Below are 18,237 nucleotides of genomic sequence, written 5' to 3' on the forward strand. Positions count from 1 at the left end.
ATAAAATATAAAAAATATATATTTTTGCTTGAAAACAAGCGATGTATCAGTTCGATCGTACCCCCATACTAGCCATTTTGAGACTTTCGGAAGAGTTAACGCTCTTAACTGCTTGGTTTCGAAGATTAAAATTTAAATTTCTAATATCGCATAGAACTAACGTGCAGCCCCTATACGTTATGTTTAAAAAAAATATATAAAATTTTTTTTCAAAATGGCGGCTATCGTAAAAATTCAAAGTGTCATAACTTTGCTAAATAAACTCCTATTGAAAAATGTCGTATGCAAAAAGTGTTTGGAATTTTAATTTGCATATAAAAGCAATTTTAAATTATTTTTTTTTAATAAAAACCGAGTCTTACAATATATTGACCGAGACCTCGAACGAGCTTTTATGCGACTCTGCATATAGTTAACGCTCGTATGAGGTTTCTATTTAAGAAATCGACTTGAATTTTTTAAACAAAACAGAGCTTTCAACTATACTTACGATACTATAAAAAAAAATTAAAAATTAAAAAATAAAAGTATTTTTTTTTCAAAACACGTTTATTGTGATGAGTCGATCGACCCACCATACATACGCTCATAAGATTTTCAATATAGTTAAGGTCAGTGTGAGCTTATTTATACATATTTGAATTTTAATTTTTGTGACAGTATAGAATTCTTAAGCATCCTGTGTATGTTTGTTAGCAAAATCCATTTTGTCAATTTTTTGCAAAATTGCGACAAGTATTAAAATTCAATCACTTATAACTCAGTAGTGTTGAATTTCGTCAAAAAAGTCTCTATACATGAAATGTTCAGAAGCCTAAAGTTCATCAGAATAAAATATAAAAAATATATATTTTTGCTTGAAAACAAGCGATGTATCAGTTCGATCGTACCCCCATACTAGCCATTTTGAGACTTTCGGAAGAGTTAACGCTCTTAACTGCTTGGTTTCGAAAATTAAAATTTAAATTTCTAATATCGCATAGAACTAACGTGCAGCCCCTATACGTTATGTTTAAAAAAAATATATAAAATTTTTTTTCAAAATGGCGGCTATCGTAAAAATTCAAAGTGTCATAACTTTGCTAAATAAAATCCTACTGAAAAATGTCGTATGCAAAAAGTGTTTGGAATTTTAATTTGCATATAAAAGCAATTTTTAATTATTTTTTTTTTAATAAAAACCGAGTCTTACCATATATTGACCGAGACCTCGAACGAGCTTTTATGCGACTCTGCATACAGTTAACGCTCGTATGAGGTTTCTATTTAAGAAATCGACTTGAATTTTTTAAACAAAACAGAGCTTTCAACTATACTTACGATACTATAAAAAAAAATTAAAAATTAAAAAATAAAAGTATTTTTTTTTCAAAACACGTTTAGTGTGATGAGTCGATCGACCCACCATACATACGCTCATAAGATTTTCAATATAGTTAAGGTCAGTGTGAGCTTATTTATACATATTTGAATTTTAATTTTTGTGACAGTATAGAATTCTTAAGCATTCTGTGTATGTTTGTTAGCAAAATCCATTTTGTCAATTTTTTGCAAAATTGCGACAAGTATTAAAATTCAATCACTTATAACTCAGTAGTGTTGAATTTCGTCAAAAAAGTCTCTATACATGAAATGTTCAGAAGCCTAAAGTTCATCAGAATAAAATATAAAAAATATATATTTTTGCTTGAAAACAAGCGATGTATCAGTTCGATCGTACCCCCATACTAGCCATTTTGAGACTTTCGGAAGAGTTAACGCTCTTAACTGCTTGGTTTCGAAGATTAAAATTTAAATTTCTAATATCGCATAGAACTAACGTGCAGCCCCTATACGTTATGTTTAAAAAAAATATATAAAATTTTTTTTCAAAATGGCGGCTATCGTAAAAATTCAAAGTGTCATAACTTTGCTAAATAAAATCCTACTGAAAAATGTCGTATGCAAAAAGTGTTTGGAATTTTAATTTGCATATAAAAGCAATTTTTAATTATTTTTTTTTTAATAAAAACCGAGTCTTACCATATATTGACCGAGACCTCGAACGAGCTTTTATGCGACTCTGCATACAGTTAACGCTCGTATGAGGTTTCTATTTAAGAAATCGACTTGAATTTTTTAAACAAAACAGAGCTTTCAACTATACTTACGATACTATAAAAAAAAATTAAAAATTAAAAAATAAAAGTATTTTTTTTTCAAAACACGTTTAGTGTGATGAGTCGATCGACCCACCATACATACGCTCATAAGATTTTCAATATAGTTAAGGTCAGTGTGAGCTTATTTATACATATTTGAATTTTAATTTTTGTGACAGTATAGAATTCTTAAGCATCCTGTGTATGTTTGTTAGCAAAATCCATTTTGTCAATTTTTTGCAAAATTGCAACAAGTATTAAAATTCAATCACTTATAACTCAGTAGTGTTGAATTTCGTTAAAAAAGTCTCTATACATGAAATGTTCAGAAGCCTAAAGTTCATCAGAATAAAATATAAAAAATATATATTTTTGCTTGAAAACAAGCGATGTATCAGTTCGATCGTACCCCCATACTAGCCATTTTGAGACTTTCGGAAGAATTAACGCTCTTAACTGCTTGGTTTCGAAGATTACAATTTAAATTTCTAATATCGCATAGAACTAACGTGCAGCCCCTATACGTTATGTTTAAAAAAAATATATAAAATTTTTTTTCAAAATGGCGGCTATCGTAAAAATTCAAAGTGTCATAACTTTGCTAAATAAAATCCTACTGAAAAATGTCGTATGCAAAAAGTGTTTGGAATTTTAATTTGCATATAAAAGCAATTTTTATTTATTTTTTTTTTAAAAAAAACTGAGTCTTACCATATATTGACCGAGACCTCGAACGAGCTTTTATGCGACTCTGCATACAGTTAACGCTCGTATGAGGTTTCTATTTAAGAAATCGACTTGAATTTTTTAAACAAAACAGAGCTTTCAACTATACTTACGATACTATAAAAAAAAATTAAAAATTAAAAAATAAAAGTATTTTTTTTTCAAAACACGTTTAGTGTGATGAGTCGATCGACCCACCATACATACGCTCATAAGATTTTCAATATAGTTAAGGTCAGTGTGAGCTTATTTATACATATTTGAATTTTAATTTTTGTGACAGTATAGAATTCTTAAGCATCCTGTGTATGTTTGTTAGCAAAATCCATTTTGTCAATTTTTTGCAAAATTGCGACAAGTATTAAAATTCAATCACTTATAACTCAGTAGTGTTGAATTTCGTCAAAAAAGTCTCTATACATGAAATGTTCAGAAGCCTAAAGTTCATCAGAATAAAATATAAAAAATATATATTTTTGCTTGAAAACAAGCGATGTATCAGTTCGATCGTACCCCCATACTAGCCATTTTGAGACTTTCGGAAGAGTTAACGCTCTTAACTGCTTGGTTTCGAAGATTAAAATTTAAATTTCTAATATCGCATAGAACTAACGTGCAGCCCCTATACGTTATGTTTAAAAAAAATATATAAAATTTTTTTTCAAAATGGCGGCTATCGTAAAAATTCAAAGTGTCATAACTTTGCTAAATAAAATCCTACTGAAAAATGTCGTATGCAAAAAGTGTTTGGAATTTTAATTTGCATATAAAAGCAATTTTTAATTATTTTTTTTTTAATAAAAACCGAGTCTTACCATATATTGACCGAGACCTCGAACGAGCTTTTATGCGACTCTGCATACAGTTAACGCTCGTATGAGGTTTCTATTTAAGAAATCGACTTGAATTTTTTAAACAAAACAGAGCTTTCAACTATACTTACGATACTATAAAAAAAAATTAAAAATTAAAAAATAAAAGTATTTTTTTTTCAAAACACGTTTAGTGTGATGAGTCGATCGACCCACCATACATACGCTCATAAGATTTTCAATATAGTTAAGGTCAGTGTGAGCTTATTTATACATATTTGAATTTTAATTTTTGTGACAGTATAGAATTCTTAAGCATCCTGTGTATGTTTGTTAGCAAAATCCATTTTGTCAATTTTTTGCAAAATTGCGACAAGTATTAAAATTCAATCACTTATAACTCAGTAGTGTTGAATTTCGTCAAAAAAGTCTCTATACATGAAATGTTCAGAAGCCCAAAGTTCATCAGAATAAAATATAAAAAATATATATTTTTGCTTGAAAACAAGCGATGTATCAGTTCGATCGTACCCCCATACTAGCCATTTTGAGACTTTCGGAAGAGTTAACGCTCTTAACTGCTTGGTTTCGAAGATTAAAATTTAAATTTCTAATATCGCATAGAACTAACGTGCAGCCCCTATACGTTATGTTTAAAAAAAATATATAAATTTTTTTTTCAAAATGGCGGCTATCGTAAAAATTCAAAGTGTCATAACTTTGCTAAATAAAATCCTACTGAAAAATGTCGTATGCAAAAAGTGTTTGGAATTTTAATTTGCATATAAAAGCAATTTTTAATTATTTTTTTTTTAATAAAAACCGAGTCTTACCATATATTGACCGAGACCTCGAACGAGCTTTTATGCGACTCTGCATACAGTTAACGCTCGTATGAGGTTTCTATTTAAGAAATCGACTTGAATTTTTTAAACAAAACAGAGCTTTCAACTATACTTACGATACTATAAAAAAAAATTAAAAATTAAAAAATAAAAGTATTTTTTTTTCAAAACACGTTTAGTGTGATGAGTCGATCGACCCACCATACATACGCTCATAAGATTTTCAATATAGTTAAGGTCAGTGTGAGCTTATTTATACATATTTGAATTTTAATTTTTGTGACAGTATAGAATTCTTAAGCATCCTGTGTATGTTTGTTAGCAAAATCCATTTTGTCAATTTTTTGCAAAATTGCGACAAGTATTAAAATTCAATCACTTATAACTCAGTAGTGTTGAATTTCGTCAAAAAAGTCTCTATACATGAAATGTTCAGAAGCCTAAAGTTCATCAGAATAAAATATAAAAAATATATATTTTTGCTTGAAAACAAGCGATGTATCAGTTCGATCGTACCCCCATACTAGCCATTTTGAGACTTTCGGAAGAGTTAACGCTCTTAACTGCTTGGTTTCGAAGATTAAAATTTAAATTTCTAATATCGCATAGAACTAACGTGCAGCCCCTATACGTTATGTTTAAAAAAAATATATAAAATTTTTTTTCAAAATGGCGGCTATCGTAAAAATTCAAAGTGTCATAACTTTGCTAAATAAAATCCTACTGAAAAATGTCGTATGCAAAAAGTGTTTGGAATTTTAATTTGCATATAAAAGCAATTTTTAATTATTTTTTTTTTAATAAAAACCGAGTCTTACCATATATTGACCGAGACCTCGAACGAGCTTTTATGCGACTCTGCATACAGTTAACGCTCGTATGAGGTTTCTATTTAAGAAATCGACTTGAATTTTTTAAACAAAACAGAGCTTTCAACTATACTTACGATACTATAAAAAAAAATTAAAAATTAAAAAATAAAAGTATTTTTTTTTCAAAACACGTTTAGTGTGATGAGTCGATCGACCCACCATACATACGCTCATAAGATTTTCAATATAGTTAAGGTCAGTGTGAGCTTATTTATACATATTTGAATTTTAATTTTTGTGACAGTATAGAATTCTTAAGCATCCTGTGTATGTTTGTTAGCAAAATCCATTTTGTCAATTTTTTGCAAAATTGCGACAAGTATTAAAATTCAATCACTTATAACTCAGTAGTGTTGAATTTCGTCAAAAAAGTCTCTATACATGAAATGTTCAGAAGCCTAAAGTTCATCAGAATAAAATATAAAAAATATATATTTTTGCTTGAAAACAAGCGATGTATCAGTTCGATCGTACCCCCATACTAGCCATTTTGAGACTTTCGGAAGAGTTAACGCTCTTAACTGCTTGGTTTCGAAGATTAAAATTTAAATTTCTAATATCGCATAGAACTAACGTGCAGCCCCTATACGTTATGTTTAAAAAAAATATATAAAATTTTTTTTCAAAATGGCGGCTATCGTAAAAATTCAAAGTGTCATAACTTTGCTAAATAAAATCCTACTGAAAAATGTCGTATGCAAAAAGTGTTTGGAATTTTAATTTGCATATAAAAGCAATTTTTAATTATTTTTTTTTTAATAAAAACCGAGTCTTACCATATATTGACCGAGACCTCGAACGAGCTTTTATGCGACTCTGCATACAGTTAACGCTCGTATGAGGTTTCTATTTAAGAAATCGACTTGAATTTTTTAAACAAAACAGAGCTTTCAACTATACTTACGATACTATAAAAAAAAATTAAAAATTAAAAAATAAAAGTATTTTTTTTTCAAAACACGTTTAGTGTGATGAGTCGATCGACCCACCATACATACGCTCATAAGATTTTCAATATAGTTAAGGTCAGTGTGAGCTTATTTATACATATTTGAATTTTAATTTTTGTGACAGTATAGAATTCTTAAGCATCCTGTGTATGTTTGTTAGCAAAATCCATTTTGTCAATTTTTTGCAAAATTGCGACAAGTATTAAAATTCAATCACTTATAACTCAGTAGTGTTGAATTTCGTCAAAAAAGTCTCTATACATGAAATGTTCAGAAGCCTAAAGTTCATCAGAATAAAATATAAAAAATATATATTTTTGCTTGAAAACAAGCGATGTATCAGTTCGATCGTACCCCCATACTAGCCATTTTGAGACTTTCGGAAGAGTTAACGCTCTTAACTGCTTGGTTTCGAAGATTAAAATTTAAATTTCTAATATCGCATAGAACTAACGTGCAGCCCCTATACGTTATGTTTAAAAAAAATATATAAAATTTTTTTTCAAAATGGCGGCTATCGTAAAAATTCAAAGTGTCATAACTTTGCTAAATAAAATCCTACTGAAAAATGTCGTATGCAAAAAGTGTTTGGAATTTTAATTTGCATATAAAAGCAATTTTTAATTATTTTTTTTTTAATAAAAACCGAGTCTTACCATATATTGACCGAGACCTCGAACGAGCTTTTATGCGACTCTGCATACAGTTAACGCTCGTATGAGGTTTCTATTTAAGAAATCGACTTGAATTTTTTAAACAAAACAGAGCTTTCAACTATACTTACGATACTATAAAAAAAAATTAAAAATTAAAAAATAAAAGTATTTTTTTTTCAAAACACGTTTAGTGTGATGAGTCGATCGACCCACCATACATACGCTCATAAGATTTTCAATATAGTTAAGGTCAGTGTGAGCTAATTTATACATATTTGAATTTTAATTTTTGTGACAGTATAGAATTCTTAAGCATCCTGTGTATGTTTGTTAGCAAAATCCATTTTGTCAATTTTTTGCAAAATTGCGACAAGTATTAAAATTCAATCACTTATAACTCAGTAGTGTTGAATTTCGTCAAAAAAGTCTCTATACATGAAATGTTCAGAAGCCTAAAGTTCATCAGAATAAAATATAAAAATATATATTTTTGCTTGAAAACAAGCGATGCACGTAAAAATTCAAAGTGTCATAACTTTGCTAAATAAAATCCTACTGAAAAATGTCGTATGCAAAAAGTGTTTGGAATTTTAATTTGCATATAAAAGCAATTTTTAATTATTTTTTTTTTAATAAAAACCGAGTCTTACCATATATTGACCGAGACCTCGAACGAGCTTTTATGCGACTCTGCATACAGTTAACGCTCGTATGAGGTTTCTATTTAAGAAATCGACTTGAATTTTTTAAACAAAACAGAGCTTTCAACTATACTTACGATACTATAAAAAAAAATTAAAAATTAAAAAATAAAAGTATTTTTTTTTCAAAACACGTTTAGTGTGATGAGTCGATCGACCCACCATACGTACGCTCATAAGATTTTCAATATAGTTAAGGTCAGTGTGAGCTTATTTATACATATTTGAATTTTAATTTTTGTGACAGTATAGAATTCTTAAGCATCCTGTGTATGTTTGTTAGCAAAATCCATTTTGTCAATTTTTTGCAAAATTGCGACAAGTATTAAAATTCAATCACTTATAACTCAGTAGTGTTGAATTTCGTCAAAAAAGTCTCTATACATGAAATGTTCAGAAGCCTAAAGTTCATCAGAATAAAATATAAAAAATATATATTTTTGCTTGAAAACAAGCGATGTATCAGTTCGATCGTACCCCCATACTAGCCATTTTGAGACTTTCGGAAGAGTTAACGCTCTTAACTGCTTGGTTTCGAAGATTAAAATTTAAATTTCTAATATCGCATAGAACTAACCCCTATACGTTATGTTTAAAAAAAATATATAAAATTTTTTTTTAAAATGGCGGCTATCGTAAAAATTCAAAGTGTCATAACTTTGCTAAATAAAATCCTACTGAAAAATGTCGTATGCAAAAAGTGTTTGGAATTTTAATTTGCATATAAAAGCAATTTTTAATTATTTTTTTTTTAATAAAAACCGAGTCTTACCATATATTGACCGAGACCTCGAACGAGCTTTTATGCGACTCTGCATACAGTTAACGCTCGTATGAGGTTTCTATTTAAGAAATCGACTTGAATTTTTTAAACAAAACAGAGCTTTCAACTATACTTACGATACTATAAAAAAAAATTAAAAATTAAAAAATAAAAGTATTTTTTTTTCAAAACACGTTTAGTGTGATGAGTCGATCGACCCACCATACATACGCTCATAAGATTTTCAATATAGTTAAGGTCAGTGTGAGCTTATTTATACATATTTGAATTTTAATTTTTGTGACAGTATAGAATTCTTAAGCATCCTGTGTATGTTTGTTAGCAAAATCCATTTTGTCAATTTTTTGCAAAATTGCGACAAGTATTAAAATTCAATCACTTATAACTCAGTAGTGTTGAATTTCGTCAAAAAAGTCTCTATACATGAAATGTTCAGAAGCCTAAAGTTCATCAGAATAAAATATAAAAAATATATATTTTTGCTTGAAAACAAGCGATGTATCAGTTCGATCGTACCCCCATACTAGCCATTTTGAGACTTTCGGAAGAGTTAACGCTCTTAACTGCTTGGTTTCGAAGATTACAATTTAAATTTCTAATATCGCATAGAACTAACGTGCAGCCCCTATACGTTATGTTTAAAAAAAATATATAAATTTTTTTTTTAAAATGGCGGCTATCGTAAAAATTCAAAGTGTCATAACTTTGCTAAATAAAATCCTACTGAAAAATGTCGTATGCAAAAAGTGTTTGGAATTTTAATTTGCATATAAAAGCAATTTTTAATTATTTTTTTTTTAATAAAAACCGAGTCTTACCATATATTGACCGAGACCTCGAACGAGCTTTTATGCGACTCTGCATACAGTTAACGCTCGTATGAGGTTTCTATTTAAGAAATCGACTTGAATTTTTTAAACAAAACAGAGCTTTCAACTATACTTACGATACTATAAAAAAAAATTAAAAATTAAAAAATAAAAGTATTTTTTTTTCAAAACACGTTTAGTGTGATGAGTCGATCGACCCACCATACATACGCTCATAAGATTTTCAATATAGTTAAGGTCAGTGTGAGCTTATTTATACATATTTGAATTTTAATTTTTGTGACAGTATAGAATTCTTAAGCATCCTGTGTATGTTTGTTAGCAAAATCCATTTTGTCAATTTTTTGCAAAATTGCGACAAGTATTAAAATTCAATCACTTATAACTCAGTAGTGTTGAATTTCGTCAAAAAAGTCTCTATACATGAAATGTTCAGAAGCCTAAAGTTCATCAGAATAAAATATAAAAAATATATATTTTTGCTTGAAAACAAGCGATGTATCAGTTCGATCGTACCCCCATACTAGCCATTTTGAGACTTTCGGAAGAGTTAACGCTCTTAACTGCTTGGTTTCGAAGATTAAAATTTAAATTTCTAATATCGCATAGAACTAACGTGCAGCCCCTATACGTTATGTTTAAAAAAAATATATAAACTTTTTTTTCAAAATGGCGGCTATCGTAAAAATTCAAAGTGTCATAACTTTGCTAAATAAAATCCTACTGAAAAATGTCGTATGCAAAAAGTGTTTGGAATTTTAATTTGCATATAAAAGCAATTTTTAATTATTTTTTTTTTAATAAAAACCGAGTCTTACCATATATTGACCGAGACCTCGAACGAGCTTTTATGCGACTCTGCATACAGTTAACGCTCGTTTGAGGTTTCTATTTAAGAAATCGACTTGAATTTTTTAAACAAAACAGAGCTTTCAACTATACTTACGATACTATAAAAAAAAATTAAAAATTAAAAAATAAAAGTATTTTTTTTTCAAAACACGTTTAGTGTGATGAGTCGATCGACCCACCATACATACGCTCATAAGATTTTCAATATAGTTAAGGTCAGTGTGAGCTTATTTATACATATTTGAATTTTAATTTTTGTGACAGTATAGAATTCTTAAGCATCCTGTGTATGTTTGTTAGCAAAATCCATTTTGTCAATTTTTTGCAAAATTGCGACAAGTATTAAAATTCAATCACTTATAACTCAGTAGTGTTGAATTTCGTCAAAAAAGTCTCTATACATGAAATGTTCAGAAGCCTAAAGTTCATCAGAATAAAATATAAAAAATATATATTTTTGCTTGAAAACAAGCGATGTATCAGTTCGATCGTACCCCCATACTAGCCATTTTGAGACTTTCGGAAGAGTTAACGCTCTTAACTGCTTGGTTTCGAAGATTACAATTTAAATTTCTAATATCGCATAGAACTAACGTGCAGCCCCTATACGTTATGTTTAAAAAAAATATATAAATTTTTTTTTCAAAATGGCGGCTATCGTAAAAATTCAAAGTGTCATAACTTTGCTAAATAAAATCCTACTGAAAAATGTCGTATGCAAAAAGTGTTTGGAATTTTAATTTGCATATAAAAGCAATTTTTAATTCTTTTTTTTTTAATAAAAACCGAGTCTTACCATATATTGACCGAGACCTCGAACGAGCTTTTATGCGACTCTGCATACAGTTAACGCTCGTATGAGGTTTCTATTTAAGAAATCGACTTGAATTTTTTAAACAAAACAGAGCTTTCAACTATACTTACGATACTATAAAAAAAAATTAAAAATTAAAAAATAAAAGTATTTTTTTTTCAAAACACGTTTAGTGTGATGAGTCGATCGACCCACCATACATACGCTCATAAGATTTTCAATATAGTTAAGGTCAGTGTGAGCTTATTTATACATATTTGAATTTTAATTTTTGTGACAGTATAGAATTCTTAAGCATCCTGTGTATGTTTGTTAGCAAAATCCATTTTGTCAATTTTTTGCAAAATTGCGACAAGTATTAAAATTCAATCACTTATAACTCAGTAGTGTTGAATTTCGTCAAAAAAGTCTCTATACATGAAATGTTCAGAAGCCTAAAGTTCATCAGAATAAAATATAAAAAATATATATTTTTGCTTGAAAACAAGCGATGTATCAGTTCGATCGTACCCCCATACTAGCCATTTTGAGACTTTCGGAAGAGTTAACGCTCTTAACTGCTTGGTTTCGAAGATTAAAATTTAAATTTCTAATATCGCATAGAACTAACGTGCAGCCCCTATACGTTATGTTTAAAAAAAATATATAAACTTTTTTTTCAAAATGGCGGCTATCGTAAAAATTCAAAGTGTCATAACTTTGCTAAATAAAATCCTACTGAAAAATGTCGTATGCAAAAAGTGTTTGGAATTTTAATTTGCATATAAAAGCAATTTTTAATTATTTTTTTTTTAATAAAAACCGAGTCTTACCATATATTGACCGAGACCTCGAACGAGCTTTTATGCGACTCTGCATACAATTAACGCTCGTATGAGGTTTCTATTTAAGAAATCGACTTGAATTTTTTAAACAAAACAGAGCTTTCAACTATACTTACGATACTATAAAAAAAAATTAAAAATTAAAAAATAAAAGTATTTTTTTTTCAAAACACGTTTAGTGTGATGAGTCGATCGACCCACCATACATACGCTCATAAGATTTTCAATATAGTTAAGGTCAGTGTGAGCTTATTTATACATATTTGAATTTTAATTTTTGTGACAGTATAGAATTCTTAAGCATCCTGTGTATGTTTGTTAGCAAAATCCATTTTGTCAATTTTTTGCAAAATTGCGACAAGTATTAAAATTCAATCACTTATAACTCAGTAGTGTTGAATTTCGTCAAAAAAGTCTCTATACATGAAATGTTCAGAAGCCTAAAGTTCATCAGAATAAAATATAAAAAATATATATTTTTGCTTGAAAACAAGCGATGTATCAGTTCGATCGTACCCCCATACTAGCCATTTTGAGACTTTCGGAAGAGTTAACGCTCTTAACTGCTTGGTTTCGAAGATTAAAATTTAAATTTCTAATATCGCATAGAACTAACGTGCAGCCCCTATACGTTATGTTTAAAAAAAATATATAAAATTTTTTTTCAAAATGGCGGCTATCGTAAAAATTCAAAGTGTCATAACTTTGCTAAATAAAATCGTACTGAAAAATGTCGTATGCAAAAAGTGTTTGGAATTTTAATTTGCATATAAAAGCAATTTTTAATTATTTTTTTTTAATAAAAACCGAGTCTTACCATATATTGACCGAGACCTCGAACGAGCTTTTATGCGACTCTGCATACAGTTAACGCTCGTATGAGGTTTCTATTTAAGAAATCGACTTGAATTTTTTAAACAAAACAGAGCTTTCAACTATACTTACGATACTATAAAAAAAAATTAAAAATTAAAAAATAAAAGTATTTTTTTTTCAAAACACGTTTAGTGTGATGAGTCGATCGACCCACCATACATACGCTCATAAGATTTTAAATATAGTTAAGGTCAGTGTGAGCTTATTTATACATATTTGAATTTTAATTTTTGTGACAGTATAGAATTCTTAAGCATCCTGTGTATGTTTGTTAGCAAAATCCATTTTGTCAATTTTTTGCAAAATTGCGACAAGTATTAAAATTCAATCACTTATAACTCAGTAGTGTTGAATTTCGTCAAAAAAGTCTCTATACATGAAATGTTCAGAAGCCTAAAGTTCATCAGAATAAAATATAAAAAATATATATTTTTGCTTGAAAACAAGCGATGTATCAGTTCGATCGTACCCCCATACTAGCCATTTTGAGACTTTCGGAAGAGTTAACGCTCTTAACTGCTTGGTTTCGAAGATTAAAATTTAAATTTCTAATATCGCATAGAACTAACGTGCAGCCCCTATACGTTATGTTTAAAAAAAATATATAAAATTTTTTTTCAAAATGGCGGCTATCGTAAAAATTCAAAGTGTCATAACTTTGCTAAATAAAATCCTACTGAAAAATGTCGTATGCAAAAAGTGTTTGGAATTTTAATTTGCATATAAAAGCAATTTTTAATTATTTTTTTTTTAATAAAAACCGAGTCTAATATATATTGACCGAGACCTCGAACGAGCTTTTATGCGACTCTGCATACAGTTAACGCTCGTATGAGGTTTCTATTTAAGAAATCGACTTGAATTTTTTAAACAAAACAGAGCTTTCAACTATACTTACGATACTATAAAAAAAAATTAAAAATTAAAAAATAAAAGTATTTTTTTTTCAAAACACGTTTAGTGTGATGAGTCGATCGACCCACCATACATACGCTCATAAGATTTTCAATATAGTTAAGGTCAGTGTGAGCTTATTTATACATATTTGAATTTTAATTTTTGTGACAGTATAGAATTCTTAAGCATCCTGTGTATGTTTGTTAGCAAAATCCATTTTGTCAATTTTTTGCAAAATTGCGACAAGTATTAAAATTCAATCACTTATAACTCAGTAGTGTTGAATTTCGTCAAAAAAGTCTCTATACATGAAATGTTCAGAAGCCTAAAGTTCATCAGAATAAAATATAAAAAATATATATTTTTGCTTGAAAACAAGCGATGTATCAGTTCGATCGTACCCCCATACTAGCCATTTTGAGACTTTCGGAAGAGTTAACGCTCTTAACTGCTTGGTTTCGAAGATTACAATTTAAATTTCTAATATCGCATAGAACTAACGTGCAGCCCCTATACGTTATGTTTAAAAAAAATATATAAAATTTTTTTTCAAAATGGCGGCTATCGTAAAAATTCAAAGTGTCATAACTTTGCTAAATAAAATCCTACTGAAAAATGTCGTATGCAAAAAGTGTTTGGAATTTTAATTTGCATATAAAAGCAATTTTTAATTATTTTTTTTTTAATAAAAACCGAGTCTTACCATATATTGACCGAGACCTCGAACGAGCTTTTATGCGACTCTGCATACAGTTAACGCTCGTATGAGGTTTCTATTTAAGAAATCGACTTGAATTTTTTAAACAAAACAGAGCTTTCAACTATACTTACGATACTATAAAAAAAAATTAAAAATTAAAAAATAAAAGTATTTTTTTTTCAAAACACGTTTAGTGTGATGAGTCGATCGACCCACCATACATACGCTCATAAGATTTTCAAATAGTTAAGGTCAGTGTGAGCTTATTTATACATATTTGAATTTTAATTTTTGTGACAGTATAGAATTCTTAAGCATCCTGTGTATGTTTGTTAGCAAAATCCATTTTGTCAAATTTTTGCAAAATTGCGACAAGTATTAAAATTCAATCACTTATAACTCAGTAGTGTTGAATTTCGTCAAAAAAGTCTCTATACATGAAATGTTCAGAAGCCTAAAGTTCATCAGAATAAAATATAAAAAATATATATTTTTGCTTGAAAACAAGCGATGTATCAGTTCGATCGTACCCCCATACTAGCCATTTTGAGACTTTCGGAAGAGTTAACGCTCTTAACTGCTTGGTTTCGAAGATTACAATTTAAATTTCTAATATCGCATAGAACTAACGTGCAGCCCCTATACGTTATGTTTAAAAAAAATATATAAAATTTTTTTTCAAAATGGCGGCTATCGTAAAAATTCAAAGTGTCATAACTTTGCTAAATAAAATCCTACTGAAAAATGTCGTATGCAAAAAGTGTTTGGAATTTTAATTTGCATATAAAAGCAATTTTTAATTATTTTTTTTTAATAAAAACCGAGTCTTACCATATATTGACCGAGACCTCGAACGAGCTTTTATGCGACTCTGCATACAGTTAACGCTCGTATGAGGTTTCTATTTAAGAAATCGACTTGAATTTTTTAAACAAAACAGAGCTTTCAACTATACTTACGATACTATAAAAAAAAATTAAAAATTAAAAAATAAAAGTATTTTTTTTTCAAAACACGTTTAGTGTGATGAGTCGATCGACCCACCATACATACGCTCATAAGATTTTAAATATAGTTAAGGTCAGTGTGAGCTTATTTATACATATTTGAATTTTAATTTTTGTGACAGTATAGAATTCTTAAGCATCCTGTGTATGTTTGTTAGCAAAATCCATTTTGTCAATTTTTTGCAAAATTGCGACAAGTATTAAAATTCAATCACTTATAACTCAGTAGTGTTGAATTTCGTCAAAAAAGTCTCTATACATGAAATGTTCAGAAGCCTAAAGTTCATCAGAATAAAATATAAAAAATATATATTTTTGCTTGAAAACAAGCGATGTATCAGTTCGATCGTACCCCCATACTAGCCATTTTGAGACTTTCGGAAGAGTTAACGCTCTTAACTGCTTGGTTTCGAAGATTAAAATTTAAATTTCTAATATCGCATAGAACTAACGTGCAGCCCCTATAAGTTATGTTTAAAAAAAATATATAAAATTTTTTTTCAAAATGGCGGCTATCGTAAAAATTCAAAGTGTCATAACTTTGCTAAATAAAATCCTACTGAAAAATGTCGTATGCAAAAAGTGTTTGGAATTTTAATTTGCATATAAAAGCAATTTTTAATTATTTTTTTTTTAATAAAAACCGAGTCTTACCATATATTGACCGAGACCTCGAACGAGCTTTTATGCGACTCTGCATACAGTTAACGCTCGTATGAGGTTTCTATTTAAGAAATCGACTTGAATTTTTTAAACAAAACAGAGCTTTCAACTATACTTACGATACTATAAAAAAAAATTAAAAATTAAAAAATAAAAGTATTTTTTTTTCAAAACACGTTTAGTGTGATGAGTCGATCGACCCACCATACATACGCTCATAAGATTTTCAATATAGTTAAGGTCAGTGTGAGCTTATTTATACATATTTGAATTTTAATTTTTGTGACAGTATAGAATTCTTAAGCATCCTGTGTATGTTTGTTAGCAAAATCCATTTTGTCAATTTTTTGCAAAATTGCGACAAGTATTAAAATTCAATCACTTATAACTCAGTAGTGTTGAATTTCGTCAAAAAAGTCTCTATACATGAAATGTTCAGAAGCCTAAAGTTCATCAGAATAAAATATAAAAAATATATATTTTTGCTTGAAAACAAGCGATGTATCAGTTCGATCGTACCCCCATACTAGCCATTTTGAGACTTTCGGAAGAGTTAACGCTCTTAACTGCTTGGTTTCGAAGATTAAAATTTAAATTTCTAATATCGCATAGAACTAACGTGCAGCCCCTATACGTTATGTTTAAAAAAAATATATAAACTTTTTTTTCAAAATGGCGGCTATCGTAAAAATTCAAAGTGTCATAACTTTGCTAAATAAAATCCTACTGAAAAATGTCGTATGCAAAAAGTGTTTGGAATTTTAATTTGCATATAAAAGCAATTTTTAATTATTTTTTTTTTAATAAAAACCGAGTCTTACCATATATTGACCGAGACCTCGAACGAGCTTTTATGCGACTCTGCATACAATTAACGCTCGTATGAGGTTTCTATTTAAGAAATCGACTTGAATTTTTTAAACAAAACAGAGCTTTCAACTATACTTACGATACTATAAAAAAAAATTAAAAATTAAAAAATAAAAGTATTTTTTTTTCAAAACACGTTTAGTGTGATGAGTCGATCGACCCACCATACATACGCTCATAAGATTTTCAATATAGTTAAGGTCAGTGTGAGCTTATTTATACATATTTGAATTTTAATTTTTGTGACAGTATAGAATTCTTAAGCATCCTGTGTATGTTTGTTAGCAAAATCCATTTTGTCAATTTTTTGCAAAATTGCGACAAGTATTAAAATTCAATCACTTATAACTCAGTAGTGTTGAATTTCGTCAAAAAAGTCTCGTTACATGAAATGTTCAGAAGCCTAAAGTTCATCAGAATAAAATATAAAAAATATATATTTTTGCTTGAAAACAAGCGATGTATCAGTTCGATCGTACCCCCATACTAGCCATTTTGAGACTTTCGGAAGAGTTAACGCTCTTAACTGCTTGGTTTCGAAGATTAAAATTTAAATTTTTAATATCGCATAGAACTAACGTGCAGCCCCTATACGTTATGTTTAAAAAAAATATATAAATTTTTTTTAAAATGGCGGCTATCGTAAAAATTCAAAGTGTCATAACTTTGCTAAATAAAATCCTACTGAAAAATGTCGTATGCAAAAAGTGTTTGGAATTTTAATTTGCATATAAAAGCAATTTTTAATTATTTTTTTTTTAATAAAAACCGAGTCTTACCATATATTGACCGAGACCTCGAACGAGCTTTTATGCGACTCTGCATACAGTTAACGCTCGTATGAGGTTTCTATTTAAGAAATCGACTTGAATTTTTTAAACAAAACAGAGCTTTCAACTATACTTACGATACTATAAAAAAAAATTAAAAATTAAAAAATAAAAGTATTTTTTTTTCAAAACACGTTTAGTGTGATGAGTCGATCGACCCACCATACATACGCTCATAAGATTTTCAATATAGTTAAGGTCAGTGTGAGCTTATTTATAGATATTTGAATTTTACTTTTTGTGACAGTATAGAATTCTTAAGCATCCTGTGTATGTTTGTTAGCAAAATCCATTTTGTCAATTTTTTGCAAAATTGCGACAAGTATTAAAATTCAATCACTTATAACTCAGTAGTGTTGAATTTCGTCAAAAAAGTCTCTATACATGAAATGTTCAGAAGCCTAAAGTTCATCAGAATAAAATATAAAAAATATATATTTTTGCTTGAAAACAAGCGATGTATCAGTTCGATCGTACCCCCATACTAGCCATTTTGAGACTTTCGGAAGAGTTAACGCTCTTAACTGCTTGGTTTCAAAGATAAAAATTTAAATTTCTAATATCGCATAGAGCTAACGTGCAGCCCC

This window comes from Plectrocnemia conspersa, unplaced genomic scaffold (genome assembly GCF_051122295.1).
Source record: "Plectrocnemia conspersa isolate PC_06_02 unplaced genomic scaffold, ASM5112229v1 ptg000007l, whole genome shotgun sequence".
Taxonomy (NCBI): domain Eukaryota; kingdom Metazoa; phylum Arthropoda; class Insecta; order Trichoptera; family Polycentropodidae; genus Plectrocnemia; species Plectrocnemia conspersa.